General features: G+C 45.0%; 1 protein-coding gene, 1 long non-coding RNA gene and 1 pseudogene across 4 annotated transcripts in view; 1 reads left to right on the forward strand and 2 right to left on the reverse strand.

The window, feature by feature from the left end:
- LOC307210122 overlaps positions 1-12,735 on the reverse strand; it is a 369,260-nt gene extending 356,525 nt beyond the window's left edge. Inside the window, exons 1-3 of one of the 2 annotated variants that reach the window (XR_013835839.1) lie at positions 12,632-12,735; positions 10,911-11,083; positions 1,058-1,164 (exon numbers count right to left, since the gene is read on the reverse strand). This is a non-coding gene — a long non-coding RNA (uncharacterized lncRNA). Of the gene's footprint in view, positions 1-1,057; positions 1,165-10,910; positions 11,084-12,631 lie in introns of those variants that run through there. The other variant, XR_013835838.1, reaches the window with a different exon arrangement.
- On the forward strand, positions 8,261-9,004 carry LOC307209799 (thiol S-methyltransferase TMT1A pseudogene; annotated as a pseudogene). The gene has a single exon. The product of its transcript is annotated as a thiol S-methyltransferase TMT1A pseudogene (transcript).
- A 4,894-nt stretch (positions 12,736-17,629) lies between the features above and the next one.
- Positions 17,630-20,745, reverse strand: part of SCN8A (sodium voltage-gated channel alpha subunit 8) — a 110,245-nt gene continuing 107,129 nt past the window's right edge. The window contains exon 28 of the mRNA XM_079965330.1: positions 17,630-20,338. The gene's annotated coding sequence lies outside the window, so the exon portion shown is untranslated. The remainder of the gene's footprint in view (positions 20,339-20,745) is intronic.

Consider the following 20,745-nt stretch of genomic DNA (forward strand, 5'->3'; position numbering starts at 1 on the left):
CTTTAAGAGGGAAATAATCTCATTTAGGGGGTATTCTAACACTTTATTGCAGAAGTACTCCACGGTCCTAAATGCCGGATTTACGTATAAGCTAAACAAGTTATAGCTTAGGGCCCCACTGTCTTGGAGCCCCCACAAAACATACATACACCAACACTGTTTTGTGTTGTGTAGGCTTTAAGTGCAGGGAAGGGACTCCGTGGGTTTCAGGAAAGGCCTCTGTTAGCACGCGTGTGCCTGCAAGCACCACACTGGCAGCACCGGCGATAGGAACCTCTCAATCATCTTCCAAATTAGAAAGAAATTCTGTTTAAGGTAATGGACAATGGTGTGGTGTAGTGGTTAAGAGCGATGGACTCGTAATCTGGTGAACTGGGTTTGCTTCCCCGCTCTTCCACATGCAGCTGATGGGTGACCTTGGGCTTGTCACACTTCTCTGAAGTCTCTCAGCCTCACTCACCTTACAGAGTGTTTGTTGTGGGGGAGGAAGGGAAAGGAGATTGTTAGCCGCTTGGAGACTCCTTAAGGGGAGTGAAAGGTGGGATATCAAGTCCAAACTCTTCTTCTTCTGATATCCCAACCTCCATGGGGATCAGATGCTTCCAGGGAGAATAGTAATGGTAGTTCATGCATGCTCACGTGTAAGTGATTGAGGCAAGCCCAAGCTATGTGTTATGGCAATATTCACATCTGCATGGGAGCAGCTGGATTGTGGAAAGTGAAGGTAACTGGACAGTCGGTCAAGTGGAAATAAAAAATGGATTGGCGATAACATACATGTGTGTGCATCCAATTACAGATTGCACAAGAAGTTCACAGGCCATAGGTGACATAGTGATGGGTTGTCCTATAATTTTTACGGTTAGGTTCTACAACCCAACCCAGAGACACCTGCATGGAGATCTTGTTCAGAAATTTATTTCCAAGCTACTTTACAGCATAACCTATGATATGCAGCTTATTCGGTTGCCATTTTAAAGGGACATGTATGTGTTGCAGCTTCAGCACTGAGAAGCCAGCTTTTTCCAGGACGTTCCAGGTTTCTCTGGCCAAGTGGCACCCGTCAAACAGACATATCCAAACTGGATCATAGATCTGCTGCCAGAAGAGAGTCCAACTGGAAGGAGCACCTGCAACGTGTTCTAGGAAGTAGAAAGCGCCACCCTGGAGAAACAGAAATGGATGCATATAAGTTACTTTCTATTCTCCTTTGGAGTTCCTCAGATATTCCTTTGCACAATCAGCGCTAATGGTATCAGAGTGCTGTTAATTTTTCATGGCAACAGCCACTGTTCCCCTGAATTCTGTCCTGAATCTTCCCACATTCAGCTGCATTGGATGGCTTTGGGGTTCTCGTCTTATGAGAGGAACACAGACTGCTCAGTGGGTTAGAGCATGGTGCTGAGAACGCCAAGGTTGCAGGTTCGACCCTTGTACGGGACAGCTGCATATTCCTTCCTTGTAGGGGGTTGGAGTGGATGATCTCCAGGCTCCCTTCTAATTCTACAATTCTATGATTTCTCTGTCCGCTTTCTCCATTCCGAGCATAATATTACACATCTCCATCATTTGCCTTTTCTCACAGCTGCTACAAGCTGGGTCAACATCTTCACCAACATCTTCATAGGCCTTTTTAATGCCCATTCGCTCAGTTTGGAGCAGAAATGGCAACTTGAATAAAATATTGGGGAAGGCCAGGTATGCCCCTCCCCAGATAATCAACCACAAGTAGTAGTACACAGACACACTCCATTTTATTTTTATTTTTTTAAAATTTTTTAAGAAAATTTTCTTTTACAAATTTAAATAACACATTCGTATCCAGTATAATACAAAATTCTTTTGGACTTCCCCCCGCTCCCTCCACAATCCTCATAATTTTAAATTTAGTTCACATTTCCTTTATAATTGTATTGCCAGTTAATAAATCTTTACAGCTCTTTTCCCTCTTACAATACCCTTTCTCCTCACAAAGCCTCTTTAAATCCAACTAGCGTTGTCTGTTCATCACAAATATTTTCCAGATAAATCGTAAACTTTCTCCAGTCCTGTGTGAACTTGTGATCTTTCTGGTATCTAATTTTTCCTGTCAGTTTATCTAATTCGGCAAAATCCATCAGTTTCCGTCTCCATTCTTCCAATGTTGGTAATTCTTCTTGTTTCCATTTTTGAGCCATTAAAATTCTTGCCGCAGTCACTGCATATTGAAAAAGTTTATAATCACTTCTATTAATTTCTCTTCCTGTAATTCCTAACAGAAAGGCTTCTGGTTTCTTCACAAACGTATATTTAAACATCTTTTTCAACTCATTATATATCATTTCCCAGAAGCCTTTTACTTTCTCACACTCCCACCACATATGATAAAATGTCCCTTCCCTTTCCTTACATTTCCAACATTTGTTAAATGTCTTATACATTTTTGCTAATTTAACGGGAGTGATATACCATCTGTATACCATTTTCATAATGTTTTCCTTTATCGTCATGCATGCAGTGAATTTCATATTTTCCTTCCATACCTTCTCCCAATCTGCTAACTGTATATTATAACCAAAGTCCCTGGCCCAATGTATCATAACCGATTTAACTTCTTCGTCCTTTGTTTGCTATTCCAATAGCATTTTGTACATTTTTGACAATACCTTATAATCATTATTTATTATCTCTTTCTGAAATCTAGACTCTCCTTCAATATATTTCCTCTCTTTGCAATCCTTTTTAAACATTTCATTTGTTTGGAAGTAGTGCAACCAATCATATACATATTTTTTGACTTGTTCATATGGCTTCAATTTCCATTTCCCCCCTTCTTTAATTACAATGTCTCCGTAAGTCATCCAATCCTCTCTCATGTTTGTCTTTTTGACACTCATGACCTCCAGTGGGGATAACCAATGAGGTACATTTGGTTCCAAAATATTTTGGTACCTATCCCATATTTCTATTAGGGCACCTCTGAAAATATGGTTGGCAAAACTTTTATGAGCTTTCTTCTTTCCCGACCATAAGTAGGCGTGCCAACCAAACCTGTTGTCAAACCCTTCCAAATCCAATAACTTATTGTATTTTAGTGTTATCCAATCCTTTATCCAACAGAGACAAGATGCTTCATAATAAAGTTTCAGGTCCGGCAGGGCGAAGCCACCTCTTTCTTTCGCATCAGTTAGTAATTTAAATTGTATTCGTGGCTTTTTGCCCTGCCAGATATATTTTAAAATCATTCTTTGCCACTCTCTGAAGATCTTTGTCCCCTTAATTATTGGAATCATTTGAGATAAGAACAACATCTTTGGAAGCACGCATATCTTGATTGAAGAGATTCTGCCCCAAAAAGATAGTTTCATCCTACTCCACACTTCGAGGTCTCTCTTAATAGTGTTCCAAGTTGTCACATAATTGTTTTGAAATAAGTCATTTTTTTTTGGGTTAACCATATTCCTAAATATTTTACCTTCTTTGCCACTTCCATCTCTGTTTCTCTTTGCACTTCTTCTATCACTTGTTGTTGTTTAGTCGTTTAGTCGTGTCCGACTCTTCGTGACCCCATGGACCAGAGAACGCCAGGCACTCCTGTCCTCCACTGCCCCCCGCAGCTTGGTCAGACTCATGCTGGTAACCTCGAAAACACTATCCAACCATCTCGTCCTCTGTCGCCCCCTTCTCCTTGTGCCCTCCATCTTTCCCAACATCAGGGTCTTCTCCAGGGAGTCTTCTCTTCTCATGAGGTGGCCAAAGTACTGGAGCCTCAGCTTCACAATCTGTCCTTCCAGTGAGCACTCAGGGCTGATTTCCTTCAGAATGGAGAGGTTTGATCTTCTTGCAGTCCATGGGACTCTCAAGAGTCTCCTCCAGCACCATAATTCAAAAGCATCAATTCTTCGGCGATCAGCCTTCTTTATGGTCCAGCTCTCACTTCCATACATCACTACTGGGAAAACCATAGCTTTAACTATACGGACCTTTGTTGGCAAGGTGATGTCTCTACTTCTCAAGATGCTGTCTAGGCCTGTCATTGCCCTTCTCCCAAGAAGCAGGCGTCTTTTAATTTTGTGGCTGCTGTCACCATCTGCAGTGATCATGGAGCCCAAGAAAGTAAAATCTCTCACTGCCTCCATTTCTTCCCCTTCTATTTGCCAGGAGGTGATGGGACCAGTAGCCATGATCTTCGTTTTTTTGATGTTGAGCTTCAGACCATATTTTGCACTCTCCTCTTTCACCCTCAATAAAAGGTTCTTTAATTCCTCCTCACTTTCTGCCATCAAGGTTGTGTCATCTGCATATCTGAGGTTGTTGATATTTCTTCCGGCAATCTTAATTCCGGCTAGGGATTCATCCAGCCCAGCCTTTCGCATGATGAATTCTGCATATAAGTTAAATAAGCAGGGAGACAAAATGCAGCCTTGTCGTACTCCTTTCCCAATTTTGAACCAGTCAGTTGTTCCATATCCAGTTCTAACTGTAGCTTCTTGTCCCACATAGAGATTTCTCAGGAGACAGATGAGGTGATCAGGCACTCCCATTTCTTTAAGAACTTGCCATAGTTTGCCATGGTCGACACAGTCAAAGGCTTTTGCATAGTCAATGAAGCAGAAGTAAATGTCTTTCTGGAACTCTCTAGCTTTCTCCATAATCCAGCGCATGTTTGCAATTTGGTCTCTGGTTCCTCTGCCTCTTCTAAATCCAGCTTGCACTTCTGGGAGTTCTCGGTCCACATACTGCTTGAGCCTTCCTTGTAGAATTTTAAGCATAACCTTGCTAGCGTGAGAAATTAGTGCAATTGTGCGATAGTTGGAGCATTCTTTGGCACTGCCCTTCTTTGGGATTGGGATGTAGACTGATCTTCTCCAATCTTCTGGCCACTGCTGAGTTTTCCAAACTTGCTGGCATATTGAGTGTAGCACCTTAACAGCATCATCTTTTAAAATTTTAAATAGTTCAGCTGGAATACCATCACTTCCACTGGCCTTGTTATTTGCAGTGCTTTCTAAGGCCCATTTGACTTCACTCTCCAGGATGTCTGGCTCAAGGTCAGCAACCACACTACCTGGGGTATATGAGACATCCGTTTCTTTCTGGTATAATTCCTCTGTGTATTCTTGCCACCTCTTCTTGATGTCTTCTGCTTCTGTTAGGTCCTTTCCACTTTTGTCCTTTATTATGGAAATCTTTGTACGAAATGTTCCTTTCATATCTCCAATTTTCTTGAACAGATCTCTGGTTCTTCCCATTCTATTGCTTTCCTCTATTTCTTTGCATTGCTTGTTTAAGAAGGTCTTCTTGTCTCTCCTTGCTATTCTTTGGAAATCTGCATTCAATTTCCTGTATGTTTCACAATCTCCCTTGCATTTTGCTTGCCTTCTCTCCCCCGCTATTTGTAAGGCCTCATTGGACAGCCACTTTGCTTTCTTGCATTTCCTTTTCATTGGGATGGTTTTCGTTGCTGCCTCCTGTATAATGTTACGAGCCTCCACCCATAGTTCTTCAGGCACTCTGTCCACCAAATCTAAATCCTTAAACCTGTTCCTCACTTCCACTGTGTATTCATAAGGGATTTGACTTAGATTGTATCTTACCGGCCCAGTGGTTTTTCCTACTTTCTTCAATTTAAGCTTGAATTTTGCTATAAGAAGCTGATGATCTGAGCCACAGTCAGCTCCAGGTCTTGTTTTTGCTGACTGTATAGAGCTTCTCCATCTTTGGCTGCAGAGAATATAATCAATCTGATTTCGATGCTGCCCATCTGGTGATGTCCATGTGTAGAGTCGTCTCTTGTGTTGTTGGAAAAGCGTGTTTGTGATGACCAGCTTGTTCTCTTGACAGAACTCTATTAGCCTTTGCCCTGCTTCGTTTTGATCTCCAAGGCCAAACTTGCCAGTTGTTCCTTTTATCTCTTGACTCCCTACTTTAGCATTCCAATCCCCTATAATGAGAAGAACATCCTTCTTTGGTGTCACTTCTATAAGGTGTTGTAAGTCTTCATAGAATTTGTCAATTTCAGTTTCTTCAGCACCAGTAGTTGGTGCATAAACTTGGATTACTGTGATGTTAAAAGGTCTGCCTTGGATTTGTATCGAGATCATTCTATCATTTTTGAGATTGCATCCCAGTACAGCTTTTGCCACTCTTTTGTTGACTATGAGAGCCACTCCATTTCTTTTACGGGTTTCTTGCCCACAGTAGTAGATATGATGGTCATCCAAACTGAATTCACCCATTCCCGTCCATTTTAGTTCACTGATGCCCAGGATGTCAATATTTATTCTTGCCATCTCATTTTTGACCACCTCCAACTTACCCATGTTCATGGTTCTTACATTCCAGGTTCCTATGCAATATTTTTCTTTACAGCATTGGACTTTCCTTTCGCTTCCAGGCATATCCGCAACTGAGCGTCCTTTCGGCTTTGGCCCAGCCGCTTCATCAGCTCTGGATCTACTTGTACTTGCCCTCCGCTCTTCCCCAGTAGCATGTTGGACGCCTTCCGACCTGAGGGGCTCATCTTCCAGCGTCATAACTTTTATATGCCTGTTGTCTTTGTCCATGGAGTTTTCTTGGCAGGGATACTGGAGTGGCTTGCCGGTTCCTCCTCCAGGTGGATCACGTTTGGTCAAAACTCTCCACTATGACCTGTTCATCTTGGGTGCCCTGCTCGGCATAGTTCATAGCTTCTCTGAGTTCTTCAAGCCCCTTCGCCACGGCAAGGCAGTGATCCATGAAGGGGTCTTCTATCACACTTTGGTCCAAATTCTTCACCATAAGTTTAGTTTTCCTCTTATTTAATACAAATCCGGCCACTCTTCCAAATTGATCAATTTCTTTTATAACTTCTTTTAGACTACTTGTCGGATCTTCCACCGTAATTACCAGATCATCGGCAAAGACTTTAACTTTATATTGGTTAATAGCGCTAATCCGCTAAGCTGTCAATGGGCTTGCTTCGCAAGACGAAAAAACCGCTAGACGAAGAGACTCGTGGAACGGATTCTTTTTGTCTTGCGAGGCACCACTGTATTGCCCATCACCTTTGGGGGTTCCCGGCCCCCTCAAATATTTTATTAGTGGGGTCAATGGGACCTCGGCCCCTAGGAGCTGGTTCTATGGTTTGGAGAAATCCATTTGGAGCTTTTCACAACCACTTTTTGCCAACGTGAATATTTTTTTTACGTATGTTGAAAGCAGCCCAGAGTGGTTGGGGCAACCAATAATACAATTGCTGCTGTTGTTGTTTAATAGGATGTCCCTTTTTTCATCAAATAAATGTTGGAGGGTATGGGATCTGTCACTAGAGTCAGCTCAGCCAACGGTGATTTTGAGTTTGCCCCCGACTTTGCCAGTTTCATTGGTAAGCAGAGATGGAAGATGTCAAGGAAATCTCAGTGGGTGAAACAGATACATTTTACTCACTATACTTCAAAAGGAAGGAGAGGCTATAATGTGTTTAAAAAGCCATTCCCAAACATGAATCATTCTATTTTTATTTTTTTAAAAGAGGCAGGTGGGGATAGACACAAAACAAATGCAGAGAGGCTGAAATGTGAGGAGGAGGAATAATAATAATTTATTTATTCATACATACATACATACATACATACATGCATACATACAGGTTTCCCCATCCACGCTGGATGGCTCCCTGCAGAATATTAAAAACACGATAAAAGATCAAACATTAAAAACGTCCCTAAACAGGGCTGCCTTCAGATATCTTCTAAAAGTTTATTTCCTTGACATCTGATGGCAGGGCATTCCACAGGGTGGGTGCCACCACCGAGAAGGCCCTCTGTCTGGTTTCCTTCACTGATCACAGTGAGGGAACCGCCAGAACGCCCTCGGAGCTGGATCTCAGTGTCTGGAGAGGCTGCTTCAGGTATACTGGGCGTTCCTGCCCAACCCTCTTATCAGTTTCAACATCAGAGACAAGCGTGTTTAAAAATTTGCTTTGATCTTTCACAAGTGCACAACAACAACAGACAAAATAATAAGAGGCGTGTCTAGATCTGTCTAAGGTGCTCTCAATAACACAGAGTGTGGGATTGTTTCTTCCTAACTGTAGTTAGGGAGAAAAGCAAGGAAGTGATTCCAACGTTTGCAACTTGTGAGAATGTACCGTATTTTTCGCCCTATAGGACACACTTTTTCCCCTCCAAAAATGAAGGGGAAATGCGTGTGTGTCCTATGGGGCGAATGCTGCAAGAAAGTGTAATAATACCCCCTAAATGAGATTATTTCCCTCTTAAAGTTTTTACGTTCCTCTGACAGGCAAGATTACAAGTGCATGCACAAACCATGTTATTGGTGAATTTGTGTGTGTGGAGTTTATTAACAATATTTCTTTCCACCCTTTGAGATCTTTGAGGACAGGAAGCAACAGATAATAACAAGGCCCACCATCGAGACTCTGCGACTGACTGACTTTCTCTTCTCCTCTGGCTTTGCTGTTTTCTGCCCTCCTGCTAACATGGAAGCAACATGCCTCGTTGTCCTGCTCAGGTTATGCGTCCATATATTAGCCTTCCCTGCTTACTTGCTATGGTATCTGGGTATCTGGGAACCCCTTTGCAAGAAGTTATTCCCCTACCTCATGGCTGTGGTGACCATCTGTTATAATAAGCACATGTCTGACAAGAAAAAGGAAATGTTCAGCAACTTGAAGAACTTTGCCAGTCCTACGGGGGTCCTCACACTGTTGGAGATTGGTGCGGGAACTGGCACCAACTTTCAGTTCTACGCCGTGGGATGCAAAATCATATGCACTGATCCGAACGCCAACTTCCAGAAGTTTTATAACAAGAGCCTGGCTGAAAATCCACACGTGCAGGTGGAACGCTGTGTGGTGGCTCCGGCTGAGGACCTGCACCAGGTACCAGCTGCATCGGTGGATGTGGTGGTTTCAACGCTGGTGCTATGCTCTGTGAAGAGCCCCGAGCAAGTTATGAAAGAAGTCCTGCGGGTGCTGAGACCGGTAAGTAGCTCACGCCGTGGGGAAAAAAACCCAAAGTGAATGTTGGTTTAAATTTGTTACAAGCTTTTCCTAAATATAAGGGGAAACCTTTTTCCCATGGCAGAACTCTTTCACACCAAAACTGCGCTGAAAAATGTTGGGGTGAAAGGATTTGAAACTAGTCTTCAGTGATATATTTGCTTCCCTTGTGTGTGTTTTTTGTCTCAAGCAGCTGCAGACTTGAGCAGCACAGCCCTGCCCTGCAAATCCTTTACTTTTATTCGTTCTAGCTGTTCTTTGGGTCTCTCTGTGGCAGGAGAGACATGGACACCTGATGGTTTTTATTACCTACTTTAGGTTAATTATACATCTCCCTAGCCAGTGCAGAAGATGAGAATATAGGCACATGGCAATCTTTTCAGAACAACTGGGCCCTGTAGCAGGATCAGTGCTGGATTTAAGGTAAAGGGACCCATGACCATTAGGTCCAGTCGTGACCGACTCTGGGGTTGCGGCGCTCATCTCGCTTTATTGGCCGAGGGAGCCAGCATACAGCTTCCGGGTCATGTGGCCAGCATGACTAAGCCGCTTCTGGCGAACCAGAGCAGCACACAGAAATGCCGTTCACCTTCCCGCCGGAGCGGTACCTATTTATCTACTTGCACTTTGACGTGCTTTCGAACTGCTAGGTTGGCAGGAGCAGGGACTGAGCAACGGGAGCTCACCCCGTGGCGGGGATTCGAACTGCGACCTTCTGATCAGCAAGTCCTAGGCTCTGTGGTTTAACCCACAGTGCCACCTGCGTCCCTGTGCTGGAATTATGTGTAAGCTAAACAAGCTATAGCTTAGGACCCTACTCTCTTGGGGGCCCCCAAAAATCTTAAAGGAAAAAAACCTGGATGCACATTTCCAAAACGTAAGATAAAAAACAAATAAAATAAAACCTACATAAAGCAACAGTGTTTTGTGTTGTGTAGGCACCTGTGATGAAAATAATGGGCCCCGCCTGTTACCTAAAATATCACTGGTTTGCTCCTTTCTATATATAGGGTGCCTACAATCTGCTATTTATAATTAGTAGTTTGCATCATATATTTACACCTGTTATTATTTCTTGTTATAGCAAGTTTCTAGAGACTAGATTATGAGTCTTTGTAAATTGTGCTCCTAAAGGAACTTTTGTTATTGCCAAATGCCAATGTGTTTGCATTATTAAGTTTGTTATGAATAAAAAATAATTTAAAGTTAGAGGTTAATAATTATTTCGCTATTAATGTACTTGTTAATTGCATTTCAGTCCAACCATTACTTTGATAAAATACATATACATATTTTGTTATGTGCAAATGGTTTTGGATACCTATTAGGTCTATAAATTACCATATAGCATATATTCAAAACACAAAAACAGTGACAATTTGTTGTTGACAAAGGACAGGTGGACATATAAAGGGCCCCATTACCTTCAGTAACTTAGGGCCTCATCAAACCTAAATCCGGCCCTGAGCAGGATGTGTGGGGATTTTCTGTGTGAAGGGGCTATAAGTACCAGAGCAGTTAGGGTTTTTTGTGGGGGTCAATGTGGGGTGTATGGGGTTGCAGTGTGTGGCATGGCGCTTAGGGGCTTGCAGTGCAGGATACATGCATAGTTGCCCCAATCTGAACTTTTTAGTTTACTACTTTTTAGTTTACTACTACATCTGTGCAGTTGACATGATTCACTGAGGGGCATATTTTATATTAAAAGCAATCTCAAACAGCAGAGGAATATTTGAGGTCACTGGGAGAGTCAAAATGGCTTCAGGATTGCTCTCCTGTACTACTTCAGACAGGTGGTTTATATATTTAGATATGCGAGCATTTATGAATATTTATTCTGTATTTAAGACATTAGAATTCTTATAACACTATCCCTAACTTTGCACTCTGCTTGCTTCTAAATCAGTTCTACCAACCACCACCTTACCTTTGGTACTGTGGCAAATTCTCACAGCTGCTTGCACATCTGTAATGTTGCTGCCTGAATCAGCCCCTTTATACCCTTCCTCTTTTATTTCATGGAATAAATCAATGGTTCTTTATTCATCCTAGTATGTTCATCTTGTGGCACAGGCATCTCGCAAGGATACATTATTTAGACTACCGTCGGATAAAAAAAGATATTTGGTATTAAGTTCTGTATCTCTCTTTATAAACTCTAATAAAATTTATTTTAAAAAAATTAAACTGTGTGGAGATTTTTGTTGTTGTATTTTTGTGTCTTTATATTGTAAACTGCCCTGTGATCTTTGGCATGAAAGGTGATATAGAAATTATATTTTTTAAATAAATAAAATAAGGAAGCCAGTGGAACCAATTCAAAATCCCTTTCAAAGCTGTTATTATTAAGTCTGTGAAACCCTCTACTGCCAACACAGCTGTTAGAAGCAAAGTGCTGAAACAACAATTTTTCAACATCAACTTTGTTGGACTAAGGCCATTTGCCTTAGGAGAAAAACTGCCCACCAGCACCTATGTATCAGCTTCAAGTTTAAGCCTGGTCTGCGATTGCTATAGGTTTTGCAAAACAGGGAAGAGCACCAGTGACTGAGTTGATAGGCATAAAATTTTACAAGAAAAGCACTAGGTTTATGCCTCTTCTCCCAAAGACTGAACCTCCCTTTTAGACTTAGCATCCTGTGTCTTGGGCAATTTCCAGATCACCAGGTCCTCCCTTCGCCCTTAAACATGCATCCCAATTTGTTTGCAGGGGGAATATAAAATGTTGCATCATTCCACACTTCCCAGTGCATGATAGTGCAAAAGTCTCACCTTTGTTGTGTAAGAGCTGTGCAAATAGCTGCTGTTGCACAACCTGAATTGACCAAAGTGCAATTATTATTATTATTTATTGAATTACTGCCAGGTATGCTGCAATATGTGGGACGCAGGTGGCGCTGTGGGTTAAAGCCTCAGCACCTAGGACATGCCGATCGAAAGGTTGGCGGTTCGAATCCCTGCGGCGGGATGCGCTCCCGCTGCTCGGTCCCAGCGCCTGCCAACCTAGCAGCTCGAAAGCACCTCCGGGTGCAAGTAGATAAATAGGGACCGCTTACCAGCGGGAAGGTAAACGGCGTTTCCGTGTGCGGCTCTGGCTCGCCAGAGCAGCGATGTCACGCTGGCCACGTGACCCGGAAGTGTCTCCGGACAGTGCTGGCCCCTGGCCTCTTAAGTGAGATGGGCGCACAACCCCAGAGTCTGTCAAGACTTGCCCATATGGGCAGGGGTACCTTTACCTTTACCTTTATGCTGCAATATAGATATATTATTACAGATATATTATTACGGATATATTATTACATACATCTATAGCTATATCTATCTATCTATCTATCTATATGAGAAAACATCCAGACATCCCTCTGTGGCTATTTTATGAACAAGGAGGGGAGATCAGATCACAATTCCTTGCAAGGCATCTGCACTGGCTCTGCTATTAGGAACTTTTTCTATGGAAGGAACTGTTTGTTTAGGTTTACATCCCCGCTTCTTGGGGCAGTTTTAGAATCTGCTCGAACTTACATTGACCCTTAATTATTATTATTATTTTTAAAAAAGGTAAACGGAATGCAACGTGTTAACACGTCGGTAACTTGATGATGTGCATATCCGGATTATGAATTCGTACATTTGACGCCCAAACCTCACCGTTTCCAGGAGGCGTTGGAAACGGCCAACCTTTCCCTTGCCCAGCAGCGAAGGAAATGAGGGGAAGCTGGGGGCACCGCTTGGAGGCGTCACTGCGATGTACGAACAGCGGCGTAGCGTGGGTTATCAGCACCCGGGGCAAGGCAAGTAATTTGCGCCCCCTAACCCGGGGCAAGGCAAGTACAGTAATTTACTCTCCCAAGCAGCAGCAACGAGGCTTCTCTTTCCCCTGCGCTCTCCCGGAGCTGCCTCTTTTCTTTCCTTTTTTCCCTTTCTCCAAGGCTTTTCGCTTTCTCTCCTTAATTGATTCCCCCTCCACACCGCGACGTTTCCTGGCTGCTCCCCCCCCCTTCCCCTCTCTTTCCTGGCTGCTCCCCCCCTTCCCCTCTCTCTCCTCCTCGCTCTGCTTGCCTTGCCCTGCCCTGCCTGAGGGTGCCCTGAGGAGACTCCGCTCTCCTTTTTGACCAGGCGAGGTGGAAAAAAGGGGGGAAAGTCTCTTCCCGCCCCCTCGCCAGACTCCCTGCTCGGCTCGGCTCACTACCCAGAAGGCCAGTGGAGAGAGAGCCGCAATTACCATAAAGCTCCTCTCCCTCTGCTTCGCCAAGCTGTCAAAGCCCGGCAGCAGCGGCAACGGCAGCAGCAGGCGCAGCCAGACCCCCACCAGCCAGCCAGCCCCCTGCCCGGCTTCCTCTCCTTTTTTGGCCCGCGGCAGAAGGCTTCGCTCTCCCCCTTCCGCGACTTCCTCGCCAAGCCGAGCGAGCGCGGGCTCCCTAACCCGTGGATTTTAGTGGGGGCAGAGAGCTGCTAGTGCGAGCGCGCCCCCCGCCCATGTTGCGCCCGGTGCGGCCGGCCCCCCCTGCACCCCCACGCTACGCCACTGTGTACGAAGCGGCTCCCACGACTGCTGTGTCACCTCGGGAAGGCGAAGGCGGTGAAGGCCGCCCTCGCCTCTACCCTTTTGCCTTCGAGCCGAGGAAGAGCCGGGAAGAACCCGACGGGCGAGAGGGCGCCTCTGCCCGCCCCCTCGACGGCCAACCGTCGCCTCACGTTCAAATCAAGCGCGCGTGAGAGAGCAAGGGCCACTCCTGGAAGGTGCAGGGCTGGATGTCATCTGAAAATAGCTCCCACCTGAAAGTTCCCTTAGCTTCTGCATGAGCTTCCTCCCTTTGCTGATGTCTCCTCATCACTATACGCACACCCCGTTTGAATGGCAATGCCCATCAACTTGGGGTGTGGGGCTCAAATATGCCTCCCTGTGCTCCTGTGCCTCCCACTCCCTGGTCTGAGCACTCCTTGGACTTCGCTGAGGACATAGCTGTCAACTTTCAGATTTGAAAATAAGGGATCAGCAGTCTGTTCTTACTGTCACTAGGCTAATCTGTTTGGTTCTTTTCCTACCGTCACTTGATTGGTTTATTGGGTTTCTCGGAAACATTGCAGCAGACTATAATGGGTGCAACCATTGTTGTGCTTTTTATTTTATTTTTTACCTTCCAGCTGTTGCAAAACTACAATTCCCATCAGTCCCAGCAAGCATAGTCAGGTGACAAGGGGTGATGTGGAGTTGAAGCTCAGCAAAAATAAGGGATCAACAGCCTCGTCAGGTGACAAGGGGTGATGTGGAGTTGAAGCTCAGAAAAAATAAGGGATCAACAGCCTCACCTGTCCCGGGGAGCCTCAAAAATAAGGGATCAGCAGCCTCACCTGTCCCGGGGACAGTCTACGGGATATCTAAGAAGCGGGAAGCAGTGGGAAACGGCGCTGGAATAAGGGAATTTCCCACAAAAAAGGGAAGGTTGACAGCTAGGGCTGAGGATGGCCGCGACGTTGGTCACCCAGCACAGGACCACCGTGCGCATGACCAAGTCCATTGAGCCTTTGGGAACGGCACACATCCTCTCCGGGGGTGACAATGAAGCCCTCAAAGCACAGGTGCTGGTTCTTGGGGACGCTGTTCAGGAGATACCTCCCAAAGTTGGGTTTGGGGGCGCTGCAGGTTATAGTCCGGCGGCCTGGTGTGTAGAACAATGGTTTTAGACAGTGGTTTTCAACCAGAGTGCTGTGGCACCCTGAGGTGCCTTGAATGATGGGGTACTGTGCGCAATACTTGCCTCTGTCCCTCTTTCCTTCCTTCTTTCCCTCCTCTGATGCCCTCTGTACCTCCCAAAGGCTTGTGTGACACACACACTACCCTATACCTGGAGGTCTCAGGGTGGTTCACAGAACAAAATCAAAATATAAAACCACAATATATGTAATCAAAATAAAAACAACAAACCAATAACACCCCCCCCAAGAACCATGTTTTAAAAGGGCATAGGATGTCAGTCAAATCAATGAAAGTCCTGGTTTAAAAGGAACGTTTTTGCCTGGCCCCTAGGCAAATGTCCCTGGGGGAGCATTCCACAGATGGGGCACGACTGCGGAGAAGGCCCGTTCTCAGGTCGCCACCCTCTGCACCTCTTGAGGAGCAGGCACATAAAGGAGGGCCTCAGAAGATGATAACAGGGTCCTGGTAGGTTCATGTGGAAAGAGACGGTCCCTGAGGTATTGGGGTTCTGAGCCATTTAAGGCTTTACAGTACAGTGGTACCACTGGTTAAGAACTTAATTCGTTCCAGAGATCAGTTCTTAACCTGAAACTGTTCTTAACCTGAAGCACCACTTTAGCTAATGGGACCTCCCGCTGCTGCTGCACGATTTCTGTTCTCATCCTGAAGCAAAGTTCTTAACCCGAGGTACTATTTCTGGGTTAGTGGAGTCTGTAACCTGAAGCGTCTTTAACCTGAAGTACCACTGTATACGGGACGCGGGTGGCGCTGTGGGTTAAACCTCAGCGCCTAGGACTTGCCGATCGCGTGGTGGGCGGTTCGAATCCCCATGGTGGGGTGCACTCCCGTCGTTCGGTCCCAGCGCCTGCCAACCTAGCAGTTCGAAAGCACCTCCGGGTGCAAGTAGATAAATAGGGACTGCTTACCAGCGGGAAGGTAAACGGCGTTCTGTGTGCTGCTCTGGCTCGCCAGATGCAGCTTGTCACCCTGGCCACGTGACCCGGAAGTGTCTGCGGACAGCGCTGGCTCCCGGCCTATAGAGTGAGATGAGCGCACAACCCTAGAGTCTGGCAAGACTGGCCCGAATGGGCAGGGGTACCTTTACTGTTTTTACCACTGTATAGGTTAAAACCAGCACTTTGAATTGAGCCCAGAAACTAATTGGTAGCCAGTGCAGTCGGACCATGATTGGTGTAATATGCTTGTTTGCAACCTGGCCGCCGAATTCTGCACTGGCTGAAGTTCCCAAACTGTCTTCCGAGACAGCGCTACATATAACGCATTGCAGTAATCTAACCTTAAGGTTACGAGAGCCTAGACAACAGTAGTTAAGCTATCCCTGTCCAGATAGGGATGTAGCTGGGCCACCAGCCAAAGCTGATGGAAGGCACTTTGGGCCACTGAGGCCACCTGAGCCTCGAGCGACAGCAAGGATCCAGGAGTACCCCCAAGCTACAAACCTGCTCCTTCAGAGGAAGTGTAACCCCATCAAGAGCAGGTGACCTCCCACTCATCTGATCTAGGGAACCACCCACTCACAGTGCCTCAGTCTTATCTGGATTGAGCTTCAGTCTGTTCTTACTGTCACTAGGCTAATCTGTTTGGTTCTTTTCCTACCGTCACTTGATTGGTTTATTGAGTTTCTCGGAACATTGCAGCAGACTATAATGGGTGCAACCATTGTTGTGCTTTTTATTTTATTTTTTACCTTCCAGCTGTTGCAAAACTACAATTCCCATCAGTCCCAGCAAGCATAGTCAGGTGACAAGGGGTGATATGGAGTTGAAGCTCAGCAATGTGAAGGGTCAAATACCTGATCTATAGCATGTTTTTGTCTAAAGACCCTTCTCTAAATAACTTTTATGCTTGGAGCAATTTCTGTAGATTCCTTCAAAGTGTGCCCATGCTGTGGATGGAAATAATGCACAAGCAAAGGAAGAGAAAAGCAGGAAGGAGCCATTTCTGAGTAGCATGCGCTAATGTTGTGTGCAGCTTCCATGCAAAGCAACAGGAGGCAGTGTCGGCACCCGAGTTTTTCCCAGTCAAACCGTCTGAGCTCTGCTCGGTACTGTTTTACCAATTATCAGCAATTAGATCAATCCATGTTAACAGACTGGTGTGTCTGATGATGTTGCTGGGCCTCTCCTTTTTTGCTCAGTGCGCCGTATGTGGGCAGCACCATCAGAAGGAAATGTGCCCCTAACTGATGTGGCAATCCACGGAGAGGCTAAAGAATTGCGTCATCGCTGCGCAATGGAGAAGGGACCAAGGCTCAGGCTGACTTGCATGTGCCCATTAGCAACATTTCCGCGGCAGTGCTGCACTGCCCGCAAATGTTGAAGCTCTCCTGAATGTAAAAGGCAGCATGCAATGCATGTGGAAGCAGATTCTACAGGAGAAATTGGACGGGATGCTCTTAAAATCAAAAAGCTTTGTTGGACACCGTGAATTTGCAGCTCTCTGGAATTTCAAACTATTACTCTAATTGAGGGCCAGCATGATGTTGGGGTTAGAATCCTGGAGACTAAGGCTGGGGAAACCTCGATTCAACACCCCCCCCCACCAGAAACTCAGAAGAGTAAAGAAGCCACTTTCTCTAGTCACCCAGTCCCATCTTGTAGTCATCAGGCTGCTTTCTTTGAGACTAGTGAATTTATTGGAATCTGCTGATTTTTTTTGGATGGTGGGAGGGGTTGGTTTTTGGATCCAGGCTCAGCTAAATGCAGTCAAGTCCCGTTGAAGCCACTGTGAAAACTTGGTCCCGATTTCAGGCTTCCATTGCAAGCGTGGCACTGAAGTTGAACTAATGGAGCCCAGAGCCAACCCTTCAGAATTGCTTGCAGCCTTGGGGATTACCGTGAACATGGATGGGAAGGAAAGCTAGGATGACAGCAAGGAATGGCGCTGACCGCTAAGTAAGAGGGACAGATGACATTTCATCCAAGAGAAGAGGTTAAAACAAGATGGACATACCTTTTTATTGCAAATTCCAAAGTAAAAAGATGTACAGTACAAAGGAAATCAAATAAGTCAGACGGTATTCATCTTTCATCCCAGCTATTTTGTTGAAGTAGGTATTTTTTTTATATAAAAAAACCACACACATGCTCTTTCTCCCCTCCCCAAAACTCCTCCTTTTCCTCCTTTGCTTTGTTTTGTTTGTTTGTGTGTGTGTGTGTCTTAAAGCAGAATAAAATCTACTGGGTTACGGTCTAAAGGGGCTGAAAATAAAGACATTATTGAGGGGTAGGGTGGGGAACAAGCAAAGTGCAGCAAGAAAATAGTTGCCCTGATATCTGCTGGGGGGGGGGAAGGAGGGAAGAAGCGATAGCAGTGACTTTCTTAATTAGCAGCATTAATGGCGCCATCTCACTATGCTTTCCCCTTAGTCCATGCTCTGCCCTATACACACTTAAACAGCACTTGCAGTTGTGAATCTCAGAAAAGCATTTGAACAGACGTGAATTAAATTAAGCCTCACAACACCCCTGTGAGGTAGGTAATTACCCGTTTTACATATGGGTAAAACTGAGGCACATAGAGAGGTTAGGTGACTCTCCCAAGTTTGGGGACACACACACACGCACACCAGATCAGCCGTGGAGCTGAAAACAGTAATCACAATAGTTCTGTTTTTCAATATTCAGCTCTTAACACCTGAAAAGCAGCAGTTTCTATCCCCTCCTCTACAAAATGCACTTTCTAGAGACATTCACACCCTCACACCCCTCTATATACAAATGCAACGTGCATCAACCTACGGCAAAATTTGGATATATATGTATCTGCGACAACACATAATTCCAAGCCAATTTCAGCCACTTTGGATATTTGGTGAAATTGTCCTTGTTGAATTACTCTATATGTGCTTCCAGATAGGGACTTACTATTGCAGATGGGATGTTGGCCACAGATTTGTTTTTTAACTTCACATTTTCCTTGGAAAGGATACACCAGAATGAAAAGGGGATGGAGAGACCATGGGCTAGTATTGCACTGTGAAAAAATTGTCAGCACGAGGAGCACTCATCCCATAATAAGAACCTGTCTGGAAGCGTCCTACATCACAAAAGTCCAAACTTGTTTAATAGTAGAGTCTCTCTTTCACTACTAAAGGGAGACTCACAATTTTTGGATTAATGTTTTGTCTTTTTTTTAAATTAGGGTGTGGGATCTCTTCTAATGAATGACGATCCATTCACCTTCTAGAGCTTCTTCACTCAGGGTAGCCCCCATCACCCTCACATGGAGGTGATCACTGTAACTTTTGAAACACAAAATGTTTATTTTGCTATTCATTAGTGCTGTGAATTCCTCTGCCTGCAAGTGTGCCTGATCCCATATATTCTGAACTGTGGGAGGAAAACGGGGGTAAACATGTAACCCAAACCACAAAACTATGAGAGGAGAAACGAACCTGCGGCATGCACAACTATCCATAACCACAGCAAACGAGTCACTTTCTGAGCAAATTTCAATGCCCCAGTTCAACCTCACTTTTTAAAAAATAAAAACAAAACAAAACAAAGCCTGATAGAACAGACAAGGAGACTGGTGCATGGGTGTGATTCCCCAAATCATCTGTGAGCTTGTAGAAACACAATAATAATACAAAATTGTTTTCCTCTTAACCACCTGGCAACCGGGGAGTCATAGCTAGCGGATGAAGGGAAGGTGTTGCATCTCAGCCCTTTAAATGGAAAGATTTAAAAGTGGGGGCGGGGAGAGAGAAATGTACAAGCAGCTGATTGGAACAAATTATTTAAAGTGCAAAGCGTAGGCATATTACTTTCGTCTGGTGGTTGGATTCAGAACTGCTATAAGCCAAGGAGTGGCTTTCCACTGACCTATGTGCAGCTAAAGCCCTAGCACATACTGTTTATGGAGAGACTGTTACCGATATGCAAGAGACGGCAAAAGGAGGAGAGGACATGGAACACACAGGACCACAGAGCTACCCATTTCCTGTACCAAGGCAAGTGCAGTATCAACCTGAGAACCTTCTGGCTTGGAAGGAGTAATAACATACGTAGCAGAAGAAGGCCAAGGTTGCGGACGGGACATGATTGTGAGTGCTTACCTGCAATCCCCAGGTAAAGGCCTTTTCATGCTGGTGCATAGTCTTGAAACTGAAGTCCTCAACATGGTGATGGAGACCAGAGGGTTTCAAACTACCATCTATCTACGGTCTTCATCACCATGATATCTGAGCCCTTCACTTTCATGTCATTCTCCAGTTCATAAGAGCCAGTTCAGGCTATTTTCTCCATTCATCCCCCCAGAGGTGCATGTGAACTTTCATGTGTTTAGACAGGCTTTTCAAACCAGCTGGTGCTTAGGAGACTGAGCAATGCTTCGGAGCCACATTGGCACCGCAACCTTGCATGTGTGCCGGCAAACACGTAACAGGTCACATATGCCTCATTTTCAAACATGGCTACGTTCATACTGAAAATACTTTACAACATGAAATATGAAGCGGCCCCTTGGTCCTGTACAGGAAGCCACCTTTCAGTTCATCGATGATGAATATCAGATCACGCTGTTGCCCTGTACTGGTTGCCATGAGGCAACCAATTTCAAGCATCAGACTCTCGGCCCAAGAAAACATTCTCACTGGGCCACATTTAGGCCTGTTCATTGTACCTGAATGTACCCTGTACGCATAGGCGCCGACTCCATGGGGCCTGAGGGGGCCCGAGCCCCCTCAAAAATCCGTTTGGGGGGGCTCTGCCCCCCAATAATTTAAGAAAATTATTAGTTATATTATGCTTTGTAAAATCACAAAATTATGTTGGTATTTTTTATTTTCCTTGTTTGACGATAGTTACCTTTTAAAATACATTCATTAATGAGTTAAAACAAATAATTATTACGGTAGTAAAAGAGGCGGCGCGAGTAGTTTTGCTCGGTGCGTGCGACTGGCCCAGCCCCTCTTTCCTTTTCCTCTCTTCTGCTCTCCCGCCGGGCGCCTGAGGGAGAGTTACTTAGCGGTTCTGAGGAGCCGCTGTTGTTTCGGCAGGGGAAAAACCGCCGCCCGCGAACCCTCGAGCTCCCTCTCTCT

The sequence above is a fragment of the Podarcis cretensis genome, assembly GCF_951804945.1.
Source record: "Podarcis cretensis genome assembly, chromosome: 2".
Taxonomy (NCBI): domain Eukaryota; kingdom Metazoa; phylum Chordata; class Lepidosauria; order Squamata; family Lacertidae; genus Podarcis; species Podarcis cretensis.